Source organism: Tympanuchus pallidicinctus, unplaced genomic scaffold (assembly GCF_026119805.1).
Source record: "Tympanuchus pallidicinctus isolate F22 unplaced genomic scaffold, pur_lepc_1.0 scaffold10, whole genome shotgun sequence".
Lineage (NCBI taxonomy): Eukaryota > Metazoa > Chordata > Aves > Galliformes > Phasianidae > Tympanuchus > Tympanuchus pallidicinctus.
In genome coordinates this window covers 9,024,250-9,052,132 of record NW_026294619.1, presented here as the reverse complement: position 1 = coordinate 9,052,132, position 27,883 = coordinate 9,024,250, and the positions used below count along the sequence as shown (strand labels likewise).

Here is a 27,883-nt window from a genome sequence, read left to right as displayed (position 1 = left end):
CACCAGGAAAGGCTGAGAGAGAAATACTAAACTAATGCAGCCCCAAAACTTCCCAAAAAAGGCTTCGGATAGGTTTAACGTTGCATAAGTTTTCTTCAATTACACTTTGATTTGTTTTTTTTTTTTTTTTTTGGGGGGGTGGGGGAGGCAGAGTTTGAGATTGTGCGAGTAAGAAGGATTCACTTTTCAACCTAAAGGTCCTGTCAGAAACCTTGTGGTGGCTATCTTCAGAGACTCATAAGGAACTAAACTCGACATATTCGCTGATAAGCACAGTAAGCCCAGTGTTAGAGGAAGTGATACTAATTGCCCTCCACAAAACACATGCAGAGTATATGGGGATGTGGCCAGCTCTGTTTAACACTCCTGCCTATGCACTGTCTCGGGATTTGAAAGCTCAGCTTTGGAAATGTCAGGTGATGACATTTTCATTTCCCTTTGAAAAGTATCCCATAATCAAATGGATCTCACCATTCAGAAGGCTTTTTTTTTCTTTTTTTCTTTTTCCTCCCCTAAGCTGTCTTTATGCTTCAAATAGAAGTCATGCAAAACTATGTTTTGCATTTAGGTGGATAAATCTATTGCTAGGCATTACCAACACCATCCTAACATACTATCAGTTCAGCTTGCTTTCTGTATGAGAACTATTGAGTCATGGCCTCAATCTTTGACCACCTGAGGCAAGCACTGAGTCAGCCCTGGGAGCACAGGTGAAGGCAATTCAGCTGTGTGACCAGAAGGGGTGGAGCCTGGCTGCACCTCTCCTAGACCCCATTTAAGGGCTGACTGCCTCTCTGGAAGGTTTGCTTTCTGGAGATTCCTCCGCTTGGAGTTTTTTCTGTGAGCCTAGTTCATGGGTGAGTATTTTCCATTTATTTTCAATTATCCCTTTCCAGTGTTGTATTATTTCTTGCTATGTAATCTATAGATACCAGCCTAACCACACCACTCTGTGTATTTGTTGATTATACACTTTCAGAAAAGGGTTTTCATTTTTTTCAGTAAGTTGTTTTCAGCTGAATTTTCTATTTTCTGCCATTGGTATGAGTATCTGATGCACGAGCTACTCCATCTCAAACTTGTCCTGGCCATTCATCTTGCAAGGATTTGGAGTTGAGCAAGTTTAATTCCCCTATCACCACTAGTTTCTGACAATAAAAATTCAAAATTATTTTTAGTTCTTTTTACTCTTGTACATTCTGGGTTTCATAATTATTTATTAACTATATGGAATAGTTCAGTTGGTAGGAACCCACAAAGATCATGTAGTCCAACTGCCTGAGCACTTCAGGGCTAACTAAATGTTAAAGTGTGTAACTGAGAGCATCATCCAAATGCCTCTGACAGCCGTGGGATTATGTAGGAGATGTTTTAACATAAATCTTTTCCTGGTGATGTGAAGTTTTAGAAGTATTAGCTTGTGCTCCTCCCTACTTCATCCATGTGTGCTATTTGCTGTGCTTGCTGCCAGAAACATCAGATGCAGCTTTGAGTGGAGGCCAGTATTTGCACAGCTCTCATCAGGTTTGAAAGGAGGGGTGCCATGACGAGTTTCCTCTGTGCAGCTTGGAACAAAATGAAATATGTCCATATGCAGAACACAGCTGCAATAAACAACTAAAAGCTGAAGTTAAAATTACACATCAGAACATTTTTTATAGTTCTGTTCAGTGGAGGTGAAGGGAAACTTTTAACTAAAATGCTGAACTCAATATTATTATTTTGCTTTTAAAAAAGAAATCCCAGTGGGTAACTGTAAGATACAAAGAAAATTTCTACTACTTCTCTGGACAATAGATGTGGTGACCTCTGCAAAGTAGCTGTGTAAGTGCTGAACCGTATGGTTAATGGAAATATTCTGGAAATTAATGTAATGCCTTACATATAGAGCCATTGATTATAAAACGCAATCAATAAACAGCACTAGTATATTATGAGAAGAAAAAAATTAACATAAGATTGGGGAAGGTTGCTTTTTATTGTTTCAAAGATGACTTTGCATTTTTGTAAGAGCAAAATATGAAATTGATCTTTAGAAAAGCTTCTCTGGCTTGCTTTAAGCAGTAGCACCACCACATGTCTGGAAGCAGCCAGAGGTCCACAGCACAATAGTAACTCTTAATTCTGTGATGAGAAAATACAGCGTAAAAAACTGTTTCAAGGAAAATTTCTGATAGTTTTAGGCCACAGCTCTCCTTCACTGCTACACTGCCTTTTCTCTGAAGTTTTGTTACCTCATACTGCACATCTTGCTGCATTGTCCTTTACATTTATCCCTGCATGTTGGGATATTATGGCAGAAGGTGAAGCCCCTGAAATTACCATCTTGCCAATATACTGGAAACTAATTTCCACTTTAAATACCACACATGTAAGAATCAAGTCTGAGACTCACTCTCGTGGACAGTCACTCAAGACAAGCTTTCACTTAAGTCACAGGCATTCAGAAATCAATAGAGCAGTAGGGATTACTTGCTGCTCTGAATTCTGAAACTCCTTATGCAGTGCAGTTACTGCCACGGAAAGCTGACCTACAGCAATGGAAAGTCAAAAATAATGTTGGCAAATGTGAATGATCTTTTGTTTTGAAAATAATGAGGGAAGAAACTTGTTGTGAGGAATGCAAATTCATTTTTCTGAATTTTCTAAATTAATTAAAACATGATTTAAGCGTAAGTTAATGTGCACTCTTTATTATTTAAGTATGGCTGGCACCTAAATTCTCAGTATTGCAGTTAATCCAGGTAAGGAATAATCCTTGAAGGTCAGTTATCAGGATAAGTCCATTTATCTTCTAAATGCAATATTTTAATAAAATTTATATCAATACCATTTGCTCATGAGAAATGTATCAACATGCAATCATATCACTGCATGTTACATTTTTCTACACTTCCACACGGACAGTTTCCCAAAAACTCTTTCTTAAAATGATTGTCAGGGTAGTAATTTTCATTGGTGTGAAGACTGTGTTAAAAAAATTTTTGCATAACTAAAGCATTGTGTTTTGCAACTTGACATGCGGATAATATTAAAGTTTACTGCTGTGATAATGCTGGACTTCATTGCTCATTACTCTCAGGCAAAGAAACTACATGCTGTTGTAGTGGGGAGTCCTTAGCCATCTTGGATATTATCTTGTCCTCTTACATTCTCTTACCATTTTCTTTTTTTTATTTACTTTTTTTAAAAGAAATATGAATATTTGTCATTTGATGTCCTGGCTGTTTCACACTGCTACAAAGAGGGGAATGCAAAGTCTGTATCCTGGTATCTTTAAGTTGTTTCCTAAAGAGGTTTGTGAGGTACTCTTGCAAGCCAGCTTTTCATATTTAATCTTTGAAAGACACTGAGAAGGAGGATTTTCCTTGGGAAAAGAGCTCTTTACCTACAGCAACTACCAGCATGTGGCAGATCTGCTGGCTTTGTATTAGAAAACAGCATCCACGGGGCATGCAACTGTAGTGTTTTGTGATAGCGCACAGAAGCAGAGTGATTTCAGACATAGTAGTCCTGGTGGATGAAAAATGTAACATGAACCAGCAGTGTGCTCTTGCAGTTTCGAAAGCAAATGGTATCCAGGACTCCATCAGAAGAGGGGTGGCAGCAGGTGATTGTCCCTCTCTAGTCTGCTCTTGTGAGGCCCCATCTGCAGCACTATGTCCAAGTGTGGAGCCCCCAGTACAAGAAAGACAGGGAGCTGTTGGAGAGGGTCCAGAGGAGAGCCAGAAAGACCATCAAGAGGCTGGAGCACCTCCCCTACAAAGCCAGGCTGAGGGAGCTGGGCTTGTAGAGAAAAGAAAACTGTGGGGTGACTTTCAGTGCAGCTTTTCAGTACCTAAAGGGAGCCTACAAAAAGGAGGGGAAGTAACTCTTTACAAGGGTAGATAATGGCAGGACAAGGGGAAATGGTTTTAAGTTGAAGGAGCAAAGATTTAGGTTGGATGTCAGGGGAAGGTTCTTTACTGTGAGAGTGGTGAGGTGCTGGAACAGGCTGCCCAGAGAGGCTGTGGATGCCCCATCCCTGGAGGTGTTCAAGGCCAAATTGGATGGGGCCCTGGGCAACCTGGTCTAGCATTAGATATAGAGGTTGGTGGTCTGCATGTGTCAGGAGGTTGGAACTTGATGATCTTTGAGGTCCTTTTGAACCCAAGCCATTCCATGGCCAGTTGGCTATTGCACTTATACAAGCCACTTTCCTTTATTGTTTTTCTCCTTATGTTGGAAAAAGGAAAACTGGACTTAAATCCTCTAAATACTGAAGATCAACATATTTATGCTCCTGAAATACCCAGAACATTATAGAATCATAGAATTGCTCAGGTTAGAAAAGACTTGAAGATCATCAAGTCCAACTATAACCTAGCCATATTATCCTAACTAACAACCCTCTGTCCCCGAGCACCACATCCAAAAGGTTTTTAAACACATCCAGGGATGGTGACTTAACCACCTCCCTGGGGAGCCTATTCCGGTGCTTCACAACACTTTCTGTAAGGAAGTTTTTTGTATTATTCCAAATGGGGTTCAAATACTAACTAATTTGTATATGAAGATTAATATTTACTATTTGATATAGGTAGAATGTGAATCAGGCCACTGAAATTTGGCCATTTGTCTTTGCAGTCTGCTTCTGGCAGTGATTAGAGAAAATGAGGGGGCAGGGAGAGGTGTGTATGAGAGCAGGACCAGGTGTGGTAAGCTGTGGGTAAATGTGTCAAGTTCCAAGTAAGATGAATGATAATGTGTGCTTCATGTAACTGCTTTCTTCTGAACTATCATGAATAACAGGAGTACAAAGAAAAATAGTGTACATTTTTGAAGCTACATATTCTGCAATTACGTTATCTAATGAATATCATATATATAATGATAATAATATAATGATAAATATATTATATATAATCTACAGGTACAGCTCAGTAAATGAACACCCTATTTGTTTCCCAAGGAGACAAATGATTTTGTTTATTCCTGAAGGCTTTCTAAGTAGACATGAGACTCAAAGCTGATTTGATGCTATGACAGATAGATAACAGTCCAAGGGTTTGCTTTGAAATCATAGGGTCATAACCAATTCATTTAATAACAAGTTCCAAAATCTGGATGGAGTAAAATTATATAACTGTGAGCACTGGGAAGGCAATGGGCTATCTAACTCAGTCTAAATGACAGTTGTTTTTAATATTTCAGATGAACCTCCTGAATTCTTTTTTTTTTTTTTTCCTGGTTATCACTGAGAAATATTTCTGAAATATTTTTTTAATCATTCTGCTTGCTGTTGTTTCAGAGGTTTTCAGAAAAATGTTGACAGTTTTCATTTGTATTTGTGCTTCACATGAATATGGAATCATAGAATTGCCAAGGTCAGAAAAGCCCTCTAAGATCATCTAGTCAAACTGTCAACCTTCCACCACTATTTTCCCACTAAACCATTCCCTTAGTACAACATCAAAACGCTTTTTGAATACCTCCAGGGATGGTGACTTAGTTTCTATCTGATTTAGCTGGGAAAAATAGACAAATTTCCCAATGTGTAAATGCTGCAGGACAACACTGGGTCAAAAATGTTTGTTCCTTTCTCTGCAAACTTTGCTTGTCCTCAAATTGTCATGAGTATAACAGCACTAATACTGCAAATTTAACTTGAACATGTTAAAATAGGGGCGTCAGATCTGCTTCTGTCTTTTTAAAGTAACAACCTTGACAACAAGCCATTTGATAGTAATCAGCTCTTTCATTACCTTATTATTTTCAAATTGGAAAAGATTTCATATATTCACTAAGATGATGCAGTGACATAAGCACTTTTAAATGTTTTGTGAGAAAGGAGGTCCTAATGATGTAGTTTGTTTTTCTTTGTCACACAAGCAGGTTGGGTTAAAGCTTTGACTTAAGCATCTCTTCAATCTACTGAAATTTAGAATTTGTGGATGTATAATTGAGTGATATTTCTAAATCAGTTATTTATGTTGTTCTTGATATTAAATGTATAAAAGCATACCTGAGAAAACTGCAAACTGTCTCTATGGCTGTGAAGTGTATTCTTAGTTCAGAAACTACCACCTGTGCTTTCAAAGCTTACTCTTTTGAAGGAGGGTGAGTTTGTTATGTGGAGGGACTGGCTAACATCTGAATGGTAAGGAGATACCCCATTGACAGCCATTCCTTGTGGGGCCTGGTGCCCCATAGTGAACTATAGATCCTACCAGAGCCTTCCATGTTTTCTGCTAGTCTCTAAACAGACTGAGGGGTGCTGAGAAGCCACATGTAGTCCTCCTCTCTGGAGTGAACACAGCAGCTCCACAGAGCAGGGATTGAATAACAGATTTCTTGTGCAAGTTAAAACAACTTTTCTAGAGAAATGACTCATTGTTTTTACTCATTAGGGGGTGGAAAGCTGATTCACTACAGCAAGCCTTGTACAGTTGGCAGGGTAAGCAACAAGGGGATGAAAAATATGGAAAAAATAGTGGAGCAGAAAGAATTAGTATCAAAAGGAGAGGAAAGAGGGAGCAGAACAATAAGAACTGTTGTAATAGAGCATGTAATTCATAAGCCTTCCAAACAGTCCCTGAACAGCTAGTAAAGCAGCAAGTAATAAGCAGAATGGCCAGTAAAAGAAGTTTTCACACTGGTGCATTTAAAGGACTCTTAATAGTGGCCACCAACAACTCATGTACTGTTTCTCATCCCCAGGCTTCTAGTAAGAAACCCAAGAAATATTCATTATTTGCTCTCTCTCTGCTCTGAATGTGGCTTTCTATCTGCAGAGGAGAAATGTGATCTTATCTTGACAACAAAAAAGGGTGAGCATCTTCATGCTGAAAGTGTGCGTGTATATATATATGTTTAAAACTAAAATTAAAATAATTTTTTTAAAAAAAACCTTTCTGGGTATGTTGAGGGATAAAAAACACAACTGAAAATACACGAATGTCATACTTCTGCAGGACAGAAACAAGGGATGTGAAGCTGTAACTCCAGAGGAACTGCTTCTCTTTAATTGTTTCTGTTTCTGGCCTACTGCATTCCCCATGGGAGTTCATGGGCATCGGTTTCCCATATGCTTTTTACATGTTTGTGTGTTGCCTCTGCTAACTCTGCATCTTCAAATGAGGACAGTGGACAGTAGCAAGTCTGATCTAGGGTGCCCTTGAGATTTCTTTTCAGTAATGCTTCTAATAACAGCTCACAATGACGGTGTTGACTATCAGACAAAGCTAAGAAACGTTGTATGAGTTCTGTTCATAAGTGATCTTGTTCTAAATGCATGCTATCATTCTCTTATCATAGAATAGAACATCGAGTTGGAAGGGCTCCACAAGGACCACCAAGTCTAACCCCTGGCTCCATGCAGGATGACCCAAAATTCAAACCATATGTCTGAGAGCAGTGTCCAATGCTCCTTGAACTCTGGCACTTGGGGCCATGCCAACTGCCCTGGGAAGCCTGTTCCAGGGCCCCATCACCCACTGGTGAAGAACCTTTTCTAACTCCCAACCTGAATTTAGAATGGTGCACGTTACTTTTTATGGAAAAGTAAATTGTCTTTCTCAGTTGTTTAGTGATTTCTCCTTGAGCTTGTAAAGCAGTGCAGCTCTCTCAGGTATGCCAGATCTCCTTATCTTACATAATTACTGCTCTATTTTGAGAATTTGGCAGTGAAGGCAAAATAGCATTTGAGTACCTCATAAATTCTAGTAGAACCTTTCAGAACAGCAACCCTGGGAGCAACTCAGTACTATCAGCTGATATTTAGTCATGCACTTCATTTCTTTCTGATAGTCATTCAATAACTAATTTGCAGAGAACAGATTTAAATCTCGTTTTTAAGGCTGACAGATTATACAACAAAATAGGACATTCCACTATAGGTTCACAGCTGACTTCCATGTTAGCTGAGTGTTCGGCAACTTTTGCTACATTTTTCAGTAACAAAATTGTAGTGACAACATGCATTTCAGAACTATTGATCCCAGGTATTGATAACTAGTTGTTATCAGATCATTTCTAGAACTTCAATTTCCCTAACAAAAATTCATTACAATTATCACTTTTCTCATCATTTACTTTGTAAGGCTAATTACCTTGAGGGTTATTACTTCATTTAAGATTTCTCAAAGAAAGTGAAAGTTAAGGGGTAAGAATATTGGATAAGAACAATGCAGGGAATACCTTTAATTATTTCAGGTTGTTGTCCTAATGTGTTTGCGATGACCAAGCACAAGAGAACCTATCATTGGTTATGAAGTTTCAATGTGTTTTGGAGGCATCAGTCACTTTGAAATAACTTTGAGATACTGGAAGCTAAACTGATGCAACTATTTGGTGCCATCTATGGTGTAAGCAGGAAGTGTGCAGAGCTTTAATGGTGATAATTTTATAATGACCTTAAAATGTCATTTTGAGTATCCATATTAATATGGAATAACAGTTAACTATCATTTGGGATCAAAAATCATAAATCACTATTATGGGCTATTACAGAAGAAATCAGCCAGATCTGCTATATTTTGAGAGTGATATATGTATATGCTTTTATGTCACAGAATCACAGAATTGTAGGGGTTGGAAGGGACCTCCAGAGATCGAGTCCAAACCCCCTGCCAAAGCAGGTTATGTCCCTCACCTTTGCAGTGAGTTTTTTTTTTATGTTACTGTTTAACACATGATTCAAGAACCCTCTTTTTTAGCTTGTTTTAAACAACAGATGTAATTTTCCATTTTCTTCATAATTCTGATTTTACAAATACTTTGAAGTTATGCATCATTTCCTGTAGTTCCTCCGCTTCTGTCTTCTCCTGAATTAGCATACAATAGTATTCTTATAATGATGGTCCAGAGATCTCAAAGAGGCAAGATCTGGAAAGAGAGATCAAAGTACATCCCTCCACCTCTACCTCTTGCAGCAGGTCCATTAAATATGCATGGCACCATAGGCAGTATGGTCAAACAGGGAGTTCAAAATATGAGCTTTATTTCCATATATTTGTTTGAGGTGATACTGGAGAAAATAATAGCCCTCTTTTGTGTTTGTTTGAAAAAATAAATATTTCTCTCTAGAAACTTATTTTTATTTACTACTTGAAACATAAGAGCCTAGAAGTATCCGTGGGGATGTATGAAACATGCTTTGAATGCTTTGGGTTTCAGGGTGTGTTGTTTTTCTTTTTGTTTTTATTTTATTTTGTTGTTGCTTTTTTTATTCAACTTTTTTTTTTCTGATGTGTGTCTTCATTATAGATCTATAAGAATTGTTTGTGGTTTTTGGAAATCATCATTACTTCATTGCAACTCAGTGATGCTTTAGAAGAAAGTTTGAGCATGATTTTTTTTGGCTTATGTTTTGGGGTTGTTTTTGTTTGTTTGGGGAGGGGAGTGGTTTTTTTTGTTTGTTTTTTGTTTTTTACATTTAGCCAGAATGTCAGAGATGTCTGTAAATCCTACTACTGAATTTTTAGAAGGAATGCCTTAGAAATCTTCATCCTACAGGGTACTTGAATGGTATAAATAGAACAGGGTTTTCTGGTAGCTGAGAAAAGTATGGAGGGGAAAAACAAAGGTTATGAACAAGAAAAACTGATAGTCAGTGGTGTTCCCTATAGAGCACTCTGTACTTCTAATTTCCCACGCTTCTGTGCAGAATTCAGCAGCAAGCCCTGGTTAGAACAAAGCACAGCAATGGGTTCAGAACTTCTGGTCCTAGAGCAGACTCAGCAAATGGGGGAAGGAAGTACAGTCTGCAAAGCTACACTCAGCTTTCCCTGATTTGAGTTTCCAATTTGAGTTGACCTGTTTTGAGGTCACCACAAATAGGACATGAATGTTCTTTTGTTTGGCATTCAGGAATATTTCCAAAATATTTTTTCTATTTTAGGTAATGGTCCAACTTCAGCAATGCTATACGTTGCACTAGTGAGACCATAGGAGAAGAGTCTTTCTCCTTATCCCAGCTAAATTTCTTCTCCTTATTCTGAGATCCCCACAGTTCTTCCTCTTTTCTGGGCTAAGCAAGAGATTTGGCAGGAAACACGACAAGACCATTTGTGAAGATGCTTCTTATGTTCTCTTTTTGTAGACAGTGGGAGAGAAATATGACACTCATTGTCCTGTGTGTCAGGACAATGGTGGTGTGAGTCTTCCAAAGGCTTAGACCAAAAATTCTGAAAGAGGAAAAAAAAAGAAAAAGACCTAATACAGCAGCATTAGTAATGCAGAGAAGTATGACGACCTCCGTCTGTCCCAGCATCTCAAGCTCCATTCTCCTTGTTTTTAGCCATGACTCCTGTCCTGCAGGAAGGCAGCTCTTGTTCTTGGTTTGGTAAATCTGCCAGGTGGCCTTGGGCCTGCATCCACACCTCACTAAATACAACTGCCTGGTGAATTTTCATCCGGCATGCCCACAGTGTTCAGTTATAAATCTTTCTAGTAAAGTATAAGGAGTTGTGTCAGATTCAAGTATTGTGAAAATGCTCAAGATGAAGCTTATTTGCAAGAATCTAACAAGCTTACTCCAAAGAAAATGTACAAAAAAACTCTGATTTTTCACAAAGCATGCAGAAGGCATCCAGGATGCTTTAGTTTTATAGCTCTGGGATGGTCGTGTGTTCTTTGTTCATAATGCACTTAATATTTGACATACAAAAGAGCTTGTAATTTGTGGCCTAAAATAAACCTATTAACATGCAAAGTATTTCCATCTTCCAAAATGACGGTCACTGGAAGACTGTGCAGGCAATATTGCATTTTGACCCACTGATGAGAATGTTCTTTCAAGCTGAGAAGGCAGAGGCAAACCATATGCCTTTTCTTTCTTTTCTAATCTCAGGTGAACAGATTTGCATTATTGTTACACCCTTAGATGTTTTAATTTTCAAACCACTGCACTTGAAAGCTTAAATGACCTTTTTGTGATGGTGAGAAATTGACTCAGATGGCAGAATGACATAATTTAAGCAAAGTTCAAACCACATTGGCAGGCAAGTGTACTTAAATGTAATCATCTGTGACAAAAAGAAAACAACAAAACAACTTGGCAGTCACGCCAACCTAAGGCAGCAAACTTGGTACAGAATACAATCAGGTACTTTTTTTCTTGAATGTCTCCAAAGAGTATTTGAAAAGTCATAATATAGGATTGTAAGTCATTTATGCGGCTCTTTTTTTATGGTTCCTTAATCTTTTAACATGTCGTTTACACAGAATTGCTTCTAAAGTAAATCTTTCCATGCCTGACTCGTGCACAAATTCCCATTCATGTTGGAACCTGATCCAGCTCTCTCAAATATCGGCAGAGGGACTCGTACCAAGTGTGCAAGCTGATGCTATCAATTATTCAGCAACTAAGCTGTAAACACAGTGTCTTTATGGAAGGATTGATCATTGTCTCAGTCTGTAACACGGGTGCTAACACATAAATGAATGCTGTGTTGTTGTAGGGCTCTGGTAAAGCACCAGCTCGATAAAATACAGAATTGCAGAATTCACATGACCCATGTCTTGGGTTTCCTGGGCATTCAGTCTGTGCCAGATAGGTCTGGCAAACAGAGAAAGTTACCTGTGGGTCCCAGCAGGTAGATGTTGGTGACAACTTCCTGTTAGGGTAAGAATTTCAAGCAAGTACTTAGAAAATCTTAGTCCCAGTCCTCTTAAGCTCTTGGTATTGAAGAATTACATCTCTTGTCACGCTGTTCCCTGCTTCATGCTTCTTGCATGGCGATGCTTAGTTGTTATTTTAATTTGGTCCGTCTTTCAGTGATTTTATCAGATTTAAGCTCACTGCTGTTTAGTTTTCTCATCCTATATCCTCTGTGGCTGTGGAATTCAAAAGCAGATTTTTTTCAGAAGTGCTTAACCTTGACCATATTTCTGTCCTCTCCGGTTTTAATAGTGTTTGGCATCACCGTGCTCTTGAAAATCTTTCCAAGCTTGCTGTTTAAAATCTGCTTATTCATTGCAGGATGAGATGCAGATTGGACCTGTCATGTGTGCATCAGAATGTCATCAATGACTTGCAGCTAGTTTGAAACAAGTGTGATTTTTAGAGAAGTCTTTGTAGTAGTTGCTTTATAAACTTAGCAAAACATCAAGTCTGAGGAAAGGACTGAGGCTCTACTGCATGTCTTGGGTGTTAACCTCAACTTTCCTTAAAACAAAATTGTAATCAAAAACAGCTGTGACTGCTCAGGCTTCTGAAATCATGGATAAAACTCATGGCTTTCCTATTTTTGTCTTAGGTTTTCTCCCTGGCTGCCTTATCCTGCTGCAAGTAATTCTTGCTCTACGTTTTTATTTTCATATCATGCTGGGACTGACTGAGAGGTCTCCTAAGGAGTGTGCATTTTCTTTAGATATCTATGTTAAGATGTTTGGGTTCAGACAATTATTTTCTTCCCTGCCCTATTATCATTTCTCCCACTTCTTTTTCTAATTGTGGTAACTGCTCATTTGTGATAAACTGTTCAACGATAATAAAGTAGCTGTTCCCACTAGGCAAATTTTCCAATTTGAGCTATAAACAATTTGTTCAATTGCTACAGGTGTCTAAGCAAATTCATTAACTCTCTACCTATTTGAATTTTGTAAACATTTATGCTGAAATAGATACACGCAGTCAGCTGCTGAGCCCAGTAGTAGCATGACAAGAACTTGAAAGGTATGCTCGGTAGGAGGAGGGATGTCAACACGTGGTAGATATCTTGCACAATGCTGAGCATGAGGTATAAGGAGATGCTAACGAGTGCTGATTTGAGGAAAAAAAATATTGATGAGTTGTGATACTAGCATAGGGAAATCTTTAGCTTCTGTCCTGAGGAGCTGCTTCTTGTTTATTGAAGTGTCAGGGTGTCTGCCTGTTAAGCAGCGTCAAGAAAAGAGTCACTGCATGTTTGCTGTTACAAATTGGAAAGTGCTTTCGGTCAGAAACAGGAATATCGTTGAGCTTCTGTTTCTCCAATAAAAAGTGTGTGTTAAGTGGTCCCTTTTAAATGACCTCTGAAAGCCACTTGTCAATCTTGAGTGTTCAAACCAGAGAGCCTGCAGGGCACAGTGCTGCTGCCGTGCAATTGTGACGGATGCTGCTTTGTGATCCTTTAGCAGCACCATCCAATGCCACCCACGCTTCAGGTGCTAGGTAAATGCTGAGGTTATTTCTGAGGGTCCAAACCACTTCATTCCTTCTTTAGAAGAAAAACTGTCTATTCTGTTGTTCTAAACATGTGTTTTAGTGACAATATTCCCTTTCTCCATCACTTCCCATGTCTCATCTCTAGAATAACATTCATTTGTATGTCCCTTCTTTATATTTGATCACTTTTAAATATTAAGCCCATTATCTTGGCTCATAGTCATATTTAATGGACTTTTCTGTGATTTGTTCCATTTTAGTACCAATTGCCTGTTCTGTTTTTGAACATACATTTATTCTTGCTCATTTTTCCAGTGAAATCAGAATCTCTTCAGATTCCACAATGTGCTCCCACATTCTTATGTTTATTACAACTTCAGAAAGTGATCCTAGAATGAAATTAAGTCTAGCCCACTCTACATAATACCTCTCTCACCTGAGGGATAAGAGTTTAGTTCAGTTCTGTTTGTTGGCTCCTTTTTTGTTCTCTCTACTGATGCATGCCATTTTAAATGCTTTTTATTTATCTGGGGGAGGTGACTGTAAGGCAAAGAAAGATCATCTGGATAGATTTTTGGTAGCACTGTCTTTAGTTCGTAACTTGTCTCTGAAACTTTTTTAGTAGTGGAAATGGAACAAAGAATTCATGTAGTTACACCTTTTTGTGCTGGGGAATTTCATGCTCTTGAAATTAGGAAGGAAAGAAATCATTTGTCTTGCTCTTCTGCTATGAATCAGTTGTTGATTTATAACCTCTCTCTTCTGCAAACCGTGCAGCTGGGGCAACTGCTGTTGTTTGGGATGAGTAGAATTAGAACATTCATAATTTGACACTCCTGGGCCCCAGAGATTCTAGGGAAACCTGCACTGCTTCTCAGCTCCCATCAGTCTTCTCTCTCCAGATGTTGGCTGTCTTCCTCAGATAGCCTCCTGCATGGAAAAGTATCTTCTGGATTGCTGTTACATCTCTTTTTTAATTCATTCACCATGCTCATAACAATCAAATATGAAAATGGATTATTTATGCTATAAATCTTCAATTTACATTTCTTGTCTCTTCATCCACTCTTGCTTATTTCAGGATTGGCTCCTTATCAACTACTTTCCTTCACTGCCTGCTGATTTAGGATTCAAGTCTCTACTTCAGTCTGTGTTTGTCAAGAAAACTCCTTTATACAGAACAGCAGAAGGCAAAATGCACTACATGCAGGACCAAGATACACACAACTGAGTCTGCCCTTCAAGGAATCTGACTCCAAATTCCCTACTCACTGATTTAAATGTTTTCTTTTCAGCCATCATCTTTCCAGCCTTTAAATTGGTGAATTGCAGCCTGGAAACATTAGACATGTTTTCAAGTTCCAGTTATTATTAATGTCGTTTCTTGTTTGGTTTATACTCCATGCAGCTTCTTTATTTCATTTCTTTTTACTTTTGTTTTGACATTTTGGGTTCTGTGTGTTTGCCAACGCTCTGTGGCTGTTTGGGCTCTGGTAATACTCCTGACTAAAAGTCTCATCATTTGTTTGTTGTACCTGTCATACTGTTGAACGCTCCATTCCTTCAGGTGCAATATTTAGTTTTACTGGCTCTTGAATCACATAGCACTGTCTCTGCTCATTGCAAAAATCTTTCAGGTGGCATGAAAGATTAATGCTATCTGTACTGCTTTTCTCCTGTCCTGCAGTGTTGCCACAGTCTTTTGTACTTTTCTTTGTAAGTTATTGACGAAGTTTTCTTTTGGTATCTGTCAGTTATTTCTCTTCTGTTACCATGATCCAAATGTGTAGGAAGTAGTTGGCTGTTCTGCTGTTGTCTTAAAGGTTTCTGCAACAGCCAGAATTTCTCACTGGCAGCCACTTTTATTACCAAAAGGCATATATCTGTGAGTAGCATTCTTCAAAATAGTGTATTTGATTTGCACTTACTGCCAGAGAATGAAGACATAGAGTCTGCTGAAACTACAGCTATATGTTTACATTTTTTAACAAGATGATGTTTGTTTTTCTGCATTGATCAACTTCTCATGTAGTTTTTGTCATACAGAATAAAAAAGGCACTAATGGTTTACAAAATCCCTGTTTGCTTCATGATTTTAAAACACATGCAACATCTGCAGCAAGCTCCTTCTGAAATAAAGGCTACACATACAAACCTGGCTTTTGTGCTAGTCAAAGAGTAAGTAAACATAAAAATGACACCATTACAACAAGTGAGTTTCCAAACCAGGCTGCTGCTTCTAATGGGACAAGTTGATAGCCCCCCACTTCCTTAAGATGGCTTAAGGTATCTGACAAGAGGTGATCTTGAGCAAGACAGCAAGGGCAGGTCAGATGGCTGTGTCAGAATGTAATAAAACAAAAGATCTATTTCAGAGTCTGCATAGATCCTCAGTTGCTCCAGTTTGTTACAGTGGCTAATTATACCCCTTCTCATCCTTTCTTCTCGGTTCAGTAGGTGGAGCTGTAACATCTGTTTAATTTATCCTTTCTTCAAAATGTACCACCGCGGGTGCACTGAGTAGTTAAACTTGGGTTTCCCAGCACTGCATGTATTTATCCAGTTTATGTAAGTCAGCATTTTGCATCAGTTTGAAGTTGTGCATGGTAAGGAACCTTGAGATCTGTGCTCAATCTGCTAGTTTGGAAAAGCAGCCGGTAGCTCTGTTTCTAATAAGAAATCTTCAGTTCTTGGATGGCTGTTTTCTACCAGTCGAATATGTTTAGGCTTAATTTTTTGAATTTGTGACTTTGGGGAAAATATATAATCTCTGCTATATTTTTTCATATTTTACCAGTTTCCATTTCGAAACAGACTCTTGAGAGCAATCAAATTCATGAAATCATCCCATTAATCATTTTCAGTTTTGGAATTGCTGCAAATTCACTGTCAATTGTTAGTTTTCTTGTTCACAGGTAGCTTGCACTTCATATGTCAATGTAAGCTTTCTAGGTAAATGAACACTATTACATAAATGGACATTTCTGGTAACATTTGTGAAATGGCTCTTAAAATTCAGCACTAGTAGAAACAACAACAAAAAAGAAACAAAGTGTGATAATGAGACTAATTCACTCTTCAAAAGTTATAGCATCATTTGAGCATTGTCCCATCATCTTAAATCATTCTTAATTCTAAGAACCCTTTCCTATTTCAATTTTCTCTGAAAAGCTCTCTGTGTAAGCAATGAGAATATCCAAATTAGCTTTAAAGATCACAAAACTGCTACTCCTTTTTAGAGGAAGAGCTGTCTTGTAGTGATCTCTTGTATGCAAAATTATCTTAATGGTGTCTTCTTTCATCTAAGTATTCTCCCTTGAGCAGTTTGAGTGCTTTCTGATTCTCTCTGGTTGCAGCAAGCATTGAAAGCTGGTGTCAGAAACATCACAAATTTAGGCTTTGTCTCCTTTCGGCTCCAAGAGCTTCTTTCATAGGGAGCCAGTGATATCATTTCACAACACAGGACATAAACCAGCATTTCCCAACCTTTTTCTTTTCAATTTTTCAGAGGAGTATTTGACGACCATGACTTTCTCCTTTTCTGTTGCTGCCCATGAATATCCCGTGATGCAACAGTCAGGCTGTTGCAGTGAGTAGCTGTAGCCTCTGCTCCTCCATCACTGCCTGCTCCTTTGGCGTATGGTACTTCCCAGGAACAGGGGAATGTTTAATAGAGCAGGTCAGAGGAATGGAAAGAAGAGGGTTCTTTTAGCATTTATGCCTCCCTTGGTTAACCTCTGTTGTCAACTCAACTTTAATATGCCCAGCTCAACTTTAATATAGCTTGTGTTCTGCTCAGCACTTTACCTTGTATATTGGCTGCATCTCTTGGCTAACTTGTGTATTAGCTAGAAACAACCAATATAAACAAGGATGAGAGAAGAGACAGTCATTTATAAAATACCTGCTTTTCCTTATTAGTTGTTGTACAAGTTTTTCCAGGACCTCTAACAACCTGCAGTTATATATTTATTTTTAGCATGAAATATAGCTGTCTCGTTCAGAAAATGTTATTACCAACACTAGTGTTATCCAAGAAATTTTATTTGTCTAATCAACCTAATGTCAGGTTGAGTTAAGAAATCCATTTGTATGAATCAAAGAGCAGCCTGTGGTGGTGGTGCATTTGTTCACAATGCTTGTTAGGTTCGCACACTAGGTAGCTTGGGTCCAGGCTATGCAGATTATGATTCCCTTCTCTCATGAAATTCAAAAAGCCATGAACAGTACTTTTGAAAATGGTATCTCTATGTTGAGAAGAAATTTCTGGTTTCTATATTGGCTTCAGATGGCAGATTGTGTTTTCAGAACATGTGTTCAGCAACGTTGCTAGCTAGTGCTGAGCATTGCTCAGGTGGTGCTCTGTCAGAAGGTAAATGAGCGATAACTGTAGGAGTACACTGTATGACCCTTCATGTATTAAGAAATGCTGTCTGCTTCTGTTTCAATGGATGTGTAAAATTCACCCTTCATCTTGATCATCATTAGAAAAAGCAAAAAACAAAAAACAAAAAACAAACAAAAAAAAAACCAACCAAACACCTCCTTTCCCAAATACCAATGTACTGATTGCAAATGCTATATACCATAAAATTATAGCCAAGAAGCTAAATTTCTAAGTTTTCTAGAGCAGAGAATTGTGAAACTCTCATTCTGAGACTAAATAAATTACATTTTACTAATTACCTGGCCATCAACCATGTCGTCATCTGTATAACTCCAAGTCTGCCATCCCATTCCATGCACTTCCCATTTGGTTTTGTCAAAAACGTTGCTGTGAAGTTTGGGTTTGTATAACAAGTATTTTCAGACTGTTGTAGGTTATGTTATTCTCTATTCTTCGTATGTGTCTATATCTGCAATCAAATTTTATTTTCTCATTAAAAGGGACTTATCGTGAGCCATCTTGTTGTGTGAATGGGGGGATATGTTGCTCAGCCCAATAAATCTCTGAACAATTTTTGCTGTTGTTGTGTGAACGACTGTGATTCTGAGCCTGAGCCCTCCCAGAGCTGTCTCTCCAAGCTCCTTCAGCCCTGAGATGCCTGGAGGTGGAAAAGCACTCAGCATCTCACAGATACCAAACTAATGATTTTTAAATCTAATGTTGCCGAGTTGTCATGGCAATTATCAAATGAATATTCGTATTTCCTGTAAGGCTGTGTTTTATAATGCTCTAAGCTACACTTTATGCAGGCTGTCTAGGCAAACAAGCTGTAAAAGAAGTTAAGTGCCAATTAAAGTGCTGGCAAGAATGCTACTTGCATGAACTCCATGAGGCACTGTAGCATGCATAATCTCGCTTAAAAAAATTCTGAAATGTTGCCTTTCACTTGCAATATGATATAGCAACACCTGGTTTATAGGACCCGGGGTATTCCTATGGAAGATCAACAATGACATACTTCTGGATAAGTACCCAGTTTTTTTTTTCATGTAATTGTTCCAAACAATATTAAAAACAAACTGCATGAAAGGTTTTTGAAATGCATCCTGCTGGTAATATTAGACAATAGAGAAAATCAACTGAACAGTTTGCTCTTAATTACATATTTGCTGTTAGGAAGTACTTAGCAGCTTCGGTATTGAATTCTATTAGTCCTCCAAGATCAGGTTGTAAGCAGAGTATATGATTATATTTCCCTAAGTTTACATACACTGCGTTTTTTTTTTTTTATATTTCTTTGTTTAAATCAGCTGTGCTGTGGAAAGAACAAATAAATGTTTTTTCTTCTTTACTTATTTGCACAGTCTTCTTTCTCTCTCCATGAACACAGGCGAATTCTGTTTAGTTTCTCCAGGGGGTGATAACAGCAAGGCTCCTTCCCTCTGGAAGCATATACAGTTTTGCTGGAGTAATAAAAACACTGAAGAGGAGAACCAGCAGCAGGCGCAGGTAAGTAACTTGCTAGCCATTGAACCTAAATTACTTTCTAAATTATTATTTTGACAGTGTGCACATTTTGTAGTGTTGGAAGGAACCTGTAGTCTTTAACTATGTTCCACTGTTTGCATTATTTCTAGTTGTCAAATCCAGTGATTTTATTTGTGTTTTTTTTTTCCTCATCTCACAGGACTGACTTTGATTTCATTTTCTTACCTCTGTGGAAAGCAAAGCAGTAAAATCTTTCAAGAGCCCTGCATCTGGGTATCCTGCTGCTGCCTTCAGCCCCATCTCCTGAGCAGTAGAAGTGGTGGCTTCGCAGCCTTTTCAAGTTGTTCAGATTCTCTTTCCAGCATGCAGTGTTATTTAGAAGCATGAAGACAGCTCTGAGAAAAGAAACAGTTTTGCATCAACATGGGGCACAGCTCATATTCTCTTTTACATGAGCTTGTAACTTCCTCTGTTTTACCTGATATAAATGTAAATTGATTTTCCTCCTTGTTCCTGTGATGAAGTATCTTCAAGCTGTGCTACTGAACGGTCAGGAAACACAGAATGAATGTGTTAGGAGCTTGAAGAAAAAGGAAAAGTTGCAAAATATGAAAAGAAAGGTTCCCCTATGGACAGAAAGAAAAGTGCTGTAGGATGGATGCATGCAATACATACCTGTAATCAGTTTCTAAAACAGTGTCTTTACTGGAAATGTTAGAGGAAAATAACCCATTCCTGGGAAATCAAACCAAACTCATGTCAAAGCAGATGTTCTGAAACATATTGTTGAGCAATCTTAGGATAGCAAGGGTGTTGCACAGGAGGATGCCATCAGTCTGTAAATGGTGTGTTTCTCTAGAAGAATATTCCACTGTTCTAAGCCAGCTAGTATTTTCCTGTGCTAATTTCTGCATGTAGCATTCTGTTGTTTCATTGCAGTTTTCTGTTAAAAACAGTTGGGCTCATAACCCTTCCTCATGAGAATGTTGTTATCCACTTGGAGTATTCCTTTGGAAAGAGGGAAAGAAATGCAGAATTTGGATTGTTATCGTTGGCCAGATTGCCTTCAGAGCTGATTTGGGATATCACTGGGAATACTTCCAGAGAAAACCAGTATTCTGCTGTATTCCATAGGTATTCTCTATAATTTTATCTCCTCAGCACAGTGTGGCTCTGTGATCTTTGAAACAGTACTGGAAATTAAAGCTACCTCAGTTATCTATTTTGAAAAGTCTTCTCTTCAAGCAAAGTGGCTTGTCCATCATCATGATTGCAGTAGGAAATACTTCTGCAGCTCATATTCACCACATCAGCTGCCAGTGTTCAACAGTCCCTGACTTTCTGATGTCAGAAAGGAGGAGTTTATAAATGGATTGTGCTATTATTTTGTCTTTCACATTTACAGCAGTTCAATGACAATGATTGAATTCTAACCAAACACAGTCTGACAATCGCTATGAGACTGCAAGTATGGTAAGTATAAAAAATATAAAGAAAAGTAGCAGTATGTTCAGTTTTCAACCAATGAACAATTAAATATAGCCAAAGAACCTCTCTGAAATATCTGGAAGAAACAGAAAGAACAGAAATCAGGATGGTTTTTTTTAATTTATAGCAGTGGCCACATGAACAGAACATGTGGAAAAACAAGAACCAAAGAAGGAGAAAAGGAGCCATGATGGTAAAAGGTATTCTTTTTTTCATCACCTTAAACACAAAGTTGGTACTCTTGTTTGTGTTATTTGACATCGCAGCTTTTGCCCCTTCTGGCTCAGGGCTGGGCTCGCAGGTCTGTTACCCTCCTGGACTCTGAAGGTTTTTCCCTGTCTCTTGCCAGTGGTGTGTTTCAGGTTCTTGCCTTGCTTGCTGCTTTGAGTTCCATCTGGTTTTTCTCTGGTTTCTCTGGCACAGTGGGTGTGATGGGTGTGCCTTTAGAAGTAATGAGGCCAGCTTGTGAGAAGCAGGCTTGCATTCACGCAATGTAGTCTGGTCCAGTGTTGGAATAATATAGCAATATGCAAGCCTTTACTGCTTGGCATAGCTGGACAGGGCTTGTTTAGTCCTTGTTTTTTATGATTTGTTTTCTTTTCTCCTGTCTGGATGTCATTGTTAATCCATCAGCAAAGTAGAAGATGAGCACAGGGAGAGGACACAGGTCATAAACAGCACCAGGGGCAATTTCTGGAGACTTTTTGCATGCTGAGAATAAATAGTAACCAGATAGTTGAGGCTCTTGCTGTGCAGCTGTCCCTTTGTCTGGGAATGGATGTGGGAACAAAATCAGTAAATGCCCCGACACCGCTTAAGGAGCATATTTTGTGTAGATGGATATTAGCAATTCAAAAGCTAAATTGAGATCTAAACAAGGTCATTTGCTTGTCAGACTATTTTTGACATAGGCAGTGTTTAATTCAAGAAGCAGAAGGGCTGGGATAAACAAATGCAGTCCTAAATGGGCAGCTGGCTGCAGAGTGGTTTTGAAGCAGATTCATCCCAAAGGGCAGCCTGCTTGTACCCTCACCCAGATCAGAAAGGCAAAGGCCAATCCTTTCCATGGTGTTTTAGTAGTGGGGAACTCAAGCCGTTTCTGTTCCACTAGCAAGGAAAGATAAAAGGAAAAGCAAATACAAGAGATGTTAATTTAAAATACAACATGCATATATGTGTATGCAAATTAGATGAGACCCTTGGTGTGTCCAACTTAAAGCAATGTTTTAAAAACTGTAATCTGCTTTTTGTAGAATTCCTTAATTCCAGTGTGTATTACAAAATATATGCAGTGTGAATAAAACCTGAGCTTCCTTATAATTCAGTAGTGAAAGCAATAAACAATCTTAGTATGAATTTCTTATAAATAAAACATGATTGCCTCTTTTGTTTAGGGTCTTTAAGTCTTCAGTTCTGTGCTGGTAGCTGGAATAATTAGGTTTTGAAAGTAGAGACTTTTTTCAGTATGAGTTTGTCACCTTGAAAGAGGAACTGTCCTCCATTTTGGAGATTTTTTTCATAGTTTGGGCCTCTGATATGATCCAATACTGCTTCTTTCACACTAGTTTCCTCATCCTACACTCACCAGTGTGCTTTGGGGAGGAGTTTTTGACTGCCTCTGGAGAGCTGCCATTTTTTTTTGTAATTTATTTTGGGTTTGCTTAATAACACTCCCTTTTCCACCATGGGCAGGGTGATGTTCCAATACTTTAAAGAAAATACTTTAAAGAAGCATCAAATAGATCAGGTCTGAACTGATCTCCCCCCTCTCTCTATAAAACTCCCCTATCTCTCTGTAAAAAGCTTTTTGACCAATTCCCTCCTGAAATACCATGGAAGCAGTGTTTGACAGATTTGTGTAGCTATAAAAGCTCTGAATTGCTGTTATTACAGAGATCTCTGGAAATATATTGATAGGCTTAAGTCTCCATATTTCTGATTCCACCTGCTAAACACAGCCTCAGTCTGTCTAAATACCTTTCTCTTTGTTGCCTGATTCATCTGTTAATTTGACTCTGGAAAGTAAAATACATAAATAAATAATATTGCTTTTTCCTCAGCTCTACCTGGCAAGGAAGAGTAGAAGGAGTAAAATACTTCCAGTGTCCACTGTATGAATGCTACTCATAAAAGCTCAAGTAGGGTATGTGCTCTCTTCTTTATTCATTTTTCAAAATGGGGAGTCATCCAAGCATGAGCTGAAGCAGACAGTCTCCTGGATAATAGGAGCCATTGGTTTGATTTTGAATAGTATTTTACACAACTTTCTCTCTTTCTCTGTGTTTCTTACTGCTAAAGTATTTAACTTAAAAGCGCTTAGACATGGATGGACAACTTGCTCAAATTTGGGAACTTTGGGACTTTGAACTTTGTCTTTGGGGCCAAAAATAAATCCAGCATTCAAGGAGTCCTCTGGTGACTTCATCACAGCTCTAAACATTGTTTAAGAGATGAGATGTTTGGGCCAAGCACATGTTGTAATGTCAGCAGCAGTAACGTGAGGTGGAGAACAATGTGCTGCTCACCCCGTTAGTCTACCAGTGCCTATAGGTGTGATGATACTGGGTTTTTTTTGTTTGCTGCTTAGTCATTCAGAAAGCTAGTGATAGCTGCTGACTCGCCTGGATGATGTAAAAGGTAATTTGGCTCTGGTAAATCATGAAATTAAGAAGTCCATGACTGTACATATTCTTGGAGGCACATAGCTCTCCTGGTCAGATGTGAGGCTGCACATGAGAATGTTTCAAGAGAAGAAAGACTGGATCAGGGCATGGATCTATTCATTCTTTTGCTGTCATGAGAGTGATGATGCCAGAGGAGAGAATCCTTGCTTTCCCACAAGTGTATGGACCCTTTGGGGCCCTAACACTGAAGGTTTTGGGAATAAGAGGGAATCGTACAGATTGAATTTTTAGTCAGAAGGAATGTAATATTGTTCATTTCTCTTAACTTAGGAGTCTCTTGAAGTAATACTTATACATTTGCTAACATACTTTACACCTTGATTGCTCTTTATTCATTGTACATCTAAATTTCCTTTACACAGTGAATTCTATGGAAGCTGGATGCTTTCTTTTTGTTCTTTTTGTACCTTTAAATGTGGCTTTGTCCAGCTGAGTCTGCATTTCTTCAACTGACCATGGACAAGCTGTTATAGTGCTGGGGCCTCCAGGCTGTGCTCTATCTCATTGTCCCACGTGTGCGCTTCTCCAGACCACATCCTGTGTCTGTATTTATTAAGGCCTCTTGTACCATAACATACCTTTTATGGAGAAGCTCTCCAGAAAACTGTGCTTATATCATACAAACATGAGAAGAAAAAAAAAAAAAAAAAAAAAATTAGATATAACCACCAGTTATAAGAAAAATTGTTATTATAGCTAAGTTAGGTATTTGCAGGCATGTCAAGAGAAACTGAGACAGAGTGAGCTTGACAAGCTGTACTCCTGAATCCCTGGAAACTCAGCAGGACACCTGTGGGCCTGTACTAGCAATGTCAGGACAGTGTTTACTGGGCTGCAGCACTACATTGTACCAGCTACGAAGTGGTGTATGTTGTCTTCCTTTGTGAAGTGATTCCAGTTAGCAGCATCACTCTTGGAAACATTTTGGAACTGCTTCATATGGTTTTTCATATGTCAAGTCATTTCTATGGCATCATATTTTCTTTCCTAGTAGGATTTGTGGTCCCAGTTCCTGACTTTTTAATGAGAGGGCTGCCAGCAGGATTCAGTCATCCCTGCTGCAGATGGGCAATCATCTCTTACGCTTCATGTCACGGCCCTTCGTCTGTCCTGACTGTTATCTATTCTGGGATCAGGCAGTACCTTGGGGAATATGATAAAAAGCAGGCTCGTTTGTGATGGGCTATGCTGAAGGTTAGCTTAGGTTTTCAAAGGCGTCAATTGCCTGAAGCTCTCTTACTATGTTAAATTAATACACATCAAGGAAAAATGCAGTTAGGCACAGAATGCAGAAGAAGCAAAGAAATATGGCACAAAATTAAACATCAGGTCCCACGCCTACCATAATGTAATCACTTTGATTTGCCTTTTCTGGGTTCACTCCTTGTTCTGTGATTTACATGGAGAGTTCAGAGTATTCCTCCAGTGTAAAAACCAAACAGCCTAGGGGAATTTGGTCTTGTGCAAAAAATCCCTGTACCCAGAGGAACAGTAACCTTCCAATTAATCATTTGAATCTTTTTGATGTAGCAAAAGGTTTGGCACTGAGTTAACACCTTCAGTGCTGCTACAGTAATCAATCACACTGAGTAAAAGTACGTATAGAAAGCAAAGGTTGAATGTCTTCTATGTGTGTTTGTGAGTTGCTCTATTATTGTGCAATTATATAATTACATAAGTATAGAGAGTTGTAGAGAGTAGCATTGTAGAGAGTAGTTGTAGGGAGTAAAATACTTAGCATCTTTTTGTGAACCACAGCTGGCAACTACTTCCCCAGTACATTTCATTATCTCCGTCTCACGGCAATAGATGTTTCTGCTCACCTCTGGCAAGCTCACACCAAACATTGGTGATATACTTCTACTGGACCCAGTCTAATAGTGAAAATAGCTTTTGAGTAACCATGCTTTTCCCAACAAGTTTGTGGTTTCAATTTCACCAGATTCTTCAGATAGCAAGAGTATGTCTGACTGAGAGCCTGGCAGCAAGCGTGTCTCAGCAAAATACTGATTCTGTGTGGGAAACACTGGAGAAATCCATGGACATTTGGATGCAAAACCGTGTTGGGAAACCATATGCCGGTACCATTCTACTCTAAAAAGTAACTCTGCGAAAGAAATTGCACCCTGTTTCCAATTGATCCACATACCTGACAGGGAAGAGCTGTTGTCTCCAGGTAGGCAGCTGTGCTCAGGCAGACTTGTCGGTGTATGAATTTAGCACAGTCTTTATGAAGGTGTTCTTTAACCTGCCCTTAGTGCAATTAACAACAGGCCTTTTTTGTGGGTCTGGTAAGCATTGCTAGCATACATCCAGGGCCTTTCTCTGAGAGCTGCATGCTTCCTAAAGCTATCATCTAAAGTTAGTAATACCTATTTTGTTATTCAGTGTTAACAGAAATGATATAGAGTACATTCAGAGAAGGAGCTATTGTATAAGATAAAGACTCTCTTATAGTCTGGAGAATAATCCCCTATGAGAACAGTTCCTTATTTTAAATCGTTAAAGATAGCTTCTTGCTAGGGAATGCAAGGTGCTGATAACACATTATATTCCTCTCTTGCTGCTTCTTTCTCTTGTATTGATTGGTCCTATGCTGTAAGTATGATAGACCATGGGGCTCATCTTATATTCCTCTGGGTGCTTTGAAGAAATGACTACATTTGTCAAATAACAAAAAAGAATTACCTGAGACACATCAAAAGCAACTTGAAAACCTGCAGTCCCAGGTCAGCTGTTACTTGAAGACTATGCAGCTTCCTTTTGAGTCATTTCTCCTTTGTCTTTGTATAAAGTTCTGTTGAGAGAAGTCTGCATTTGAGAACTACTCATGGGTATTTCTGTTGGTTTTTTTTGGTTTTTTTTGAGGGGGGGAAGGGGGGATGGAGGGGCTCCTTTCCTTCTTATCACCTGGCAAAAAAAGAAAAAAAAATAATATGATTAAAGGGATTGGGTACTTGTTCCATGGCAGCTATGGGGCTTGCCTTGATTAGTTAAAGATTCTTTGCTTGAAATTTCTTTATAAATAATAAAAAAATCAAAGCAACTAAAGTCTCAGAATTGGTCTTTACAGGCAAGTTTTTCTAAATGCTCTTAAAAACTATATCCCATCATCCACTGAAATAGTGATCAGGAATGCAAGGGTAAGTCAGTCTTTCAGGATCTTGAGTCTAAACCCAAAATATGGTTTCCAAGGAGAAATCCTGCAACAGTAATTATTATTAGATTATAATTAGATCGAGGGGCAGGGGCTAAAGAAATATCTGCTGGTAAGAAAAATTTGCATTAAAAAACTGTAATTCTGCACTTCTTTGGATGACAATTTTTTTTTTTTTTTTTGTCAGAATTGAGCTTCTAATAGTGTGAACAAGGACATCTGCTTGTTTCTGCCATATTTTTGGAACAGAAAATTACTATTTGGTCAAGTTATCACTTAATGATATATAATATTCTTTTCATCCTGATTTCCAATTCTGTCTTGTCCTGTGTGAAAAAGAAATCATAAGACCTTCCATAAATATATTTAATGGCTAATTTCCATGCTAACAATTGTAATTTTCCTTATTAAGTAGCTTTGCAGTAGTAGTAGTTCTAAAAATTACTTGGCACGTTCATTTTAGATCATCTAATCCCATCTTTCTTTCACATCATGCCCTTCTTCAAATTATTCTACTGTTTTCCAAGAAAGGGCTTGATAGAGTTGTTATTAATGATCAGAAATTAACACACAATGCCTCACATGTTGTAATTTCTATCCCTTGCTCTGTAGTCATAAAAGAAAGGAAATGGTTTCATTATTTATTTGTTCTTACATTGTTACAGATATGTTAAACTATTTTCTGTAATTCTCATAGAACCAATTTTCTACATCATAATTTGCCTAAAATGCAGTGGACATGATTAGCAGTTGTGTAGTTTACTCTCAGGCTGAGTAGCGTGGCAGCCCACACACCCTGCTACCTCATCCCCAGCCTAGGCTGCCACCCCAAGGGAAACACTGGGGGACAAGAGAGCTGTCTATAGGAATTTCCTTCTGAAAGCTAGACCCCTTCTACCTGAGAGTACCCAGAGTGGCAAGTACATCCTTTTCAATAGCCTTATTCCATTGCTCAGGTGTCTTCCTGCTTTATCACTTTGGGCATGTGTAGAAGTTGAAGACAATGAAATTTTTATGGGATTTCTAAAATATCTGCTTTCTTTCCAGCTCTGTGATGAAGTGAGAATTAAGCAGCATGCCATCCTGCCACCACTTCCTCACCATTGACAGGCGTTTCGCATGGTAGGGCTTGATGTGTTCTCATAGTCATTTTCTGTCCCTTCTCTATTTCCTCTGTTAAATGTCGCTTCAGAAGACAAGCTTTCTCTACTAAATCACAGTGTCTCTGTTTTACTGTTATATGCAGCTTAGGCTGGTCCTGATTCTCCCTTTTTGTCTGTCTGCAGTTTCACAGTCAGTGTATTTTATAGCTCTGTAATAGCAGCTGTTTATGTGTTGCTTGGTTGGATTTTCTATTTCAATCACTACATTTTGGGGAATCTGGTTTTGTCTGGGATTTCACCAGTGTGTTCTGGGCAGTATCTTTTTAGTTCACTAAGGATTTCTGCCACAGTTTCTTCAGGAATCAGATGCTTGGACATGTATCATCTCTTGCAAAAGCCACTAGGCTACAGAAGGATGGTCAGCAGTTATGTAGACTTTTTTTCAAA

The 27,883-nt window shown here is 38.5% G+C and overlaps 1 protein-coding gene and 1 long non-coding RNA gene across 2 annotated transcripts in view; one reads left to right on the top strand and one right to left on the bottom strand.

The window, feature by feature from the left end:
* Window positions 1-27,883, bottom strand: part of LOC128091853 (uncharacterized) — a 265,583-nt gene that overhangs the window by 40,918 nt on the left and 196,782 nt on the right. The gene's annotated exons all lie outside the window — the stretch shown is intronic.
* Window positions 674-27,455, top strand: LOC128091942 (uncharacterized). Its single transcript, XR_008211546.1, has 7 exons — window positions 674-857; window positions 18,907-19,025; window positions 19,204-20,477; window positions 20,620-20,692; window positions 22,553-22,635; window positions 25,119-25,905; window positions 27,381-27,455. It is a non-coding gene; the product is annotated as an uncharacterized LOC128091942 (long non-coding RNA).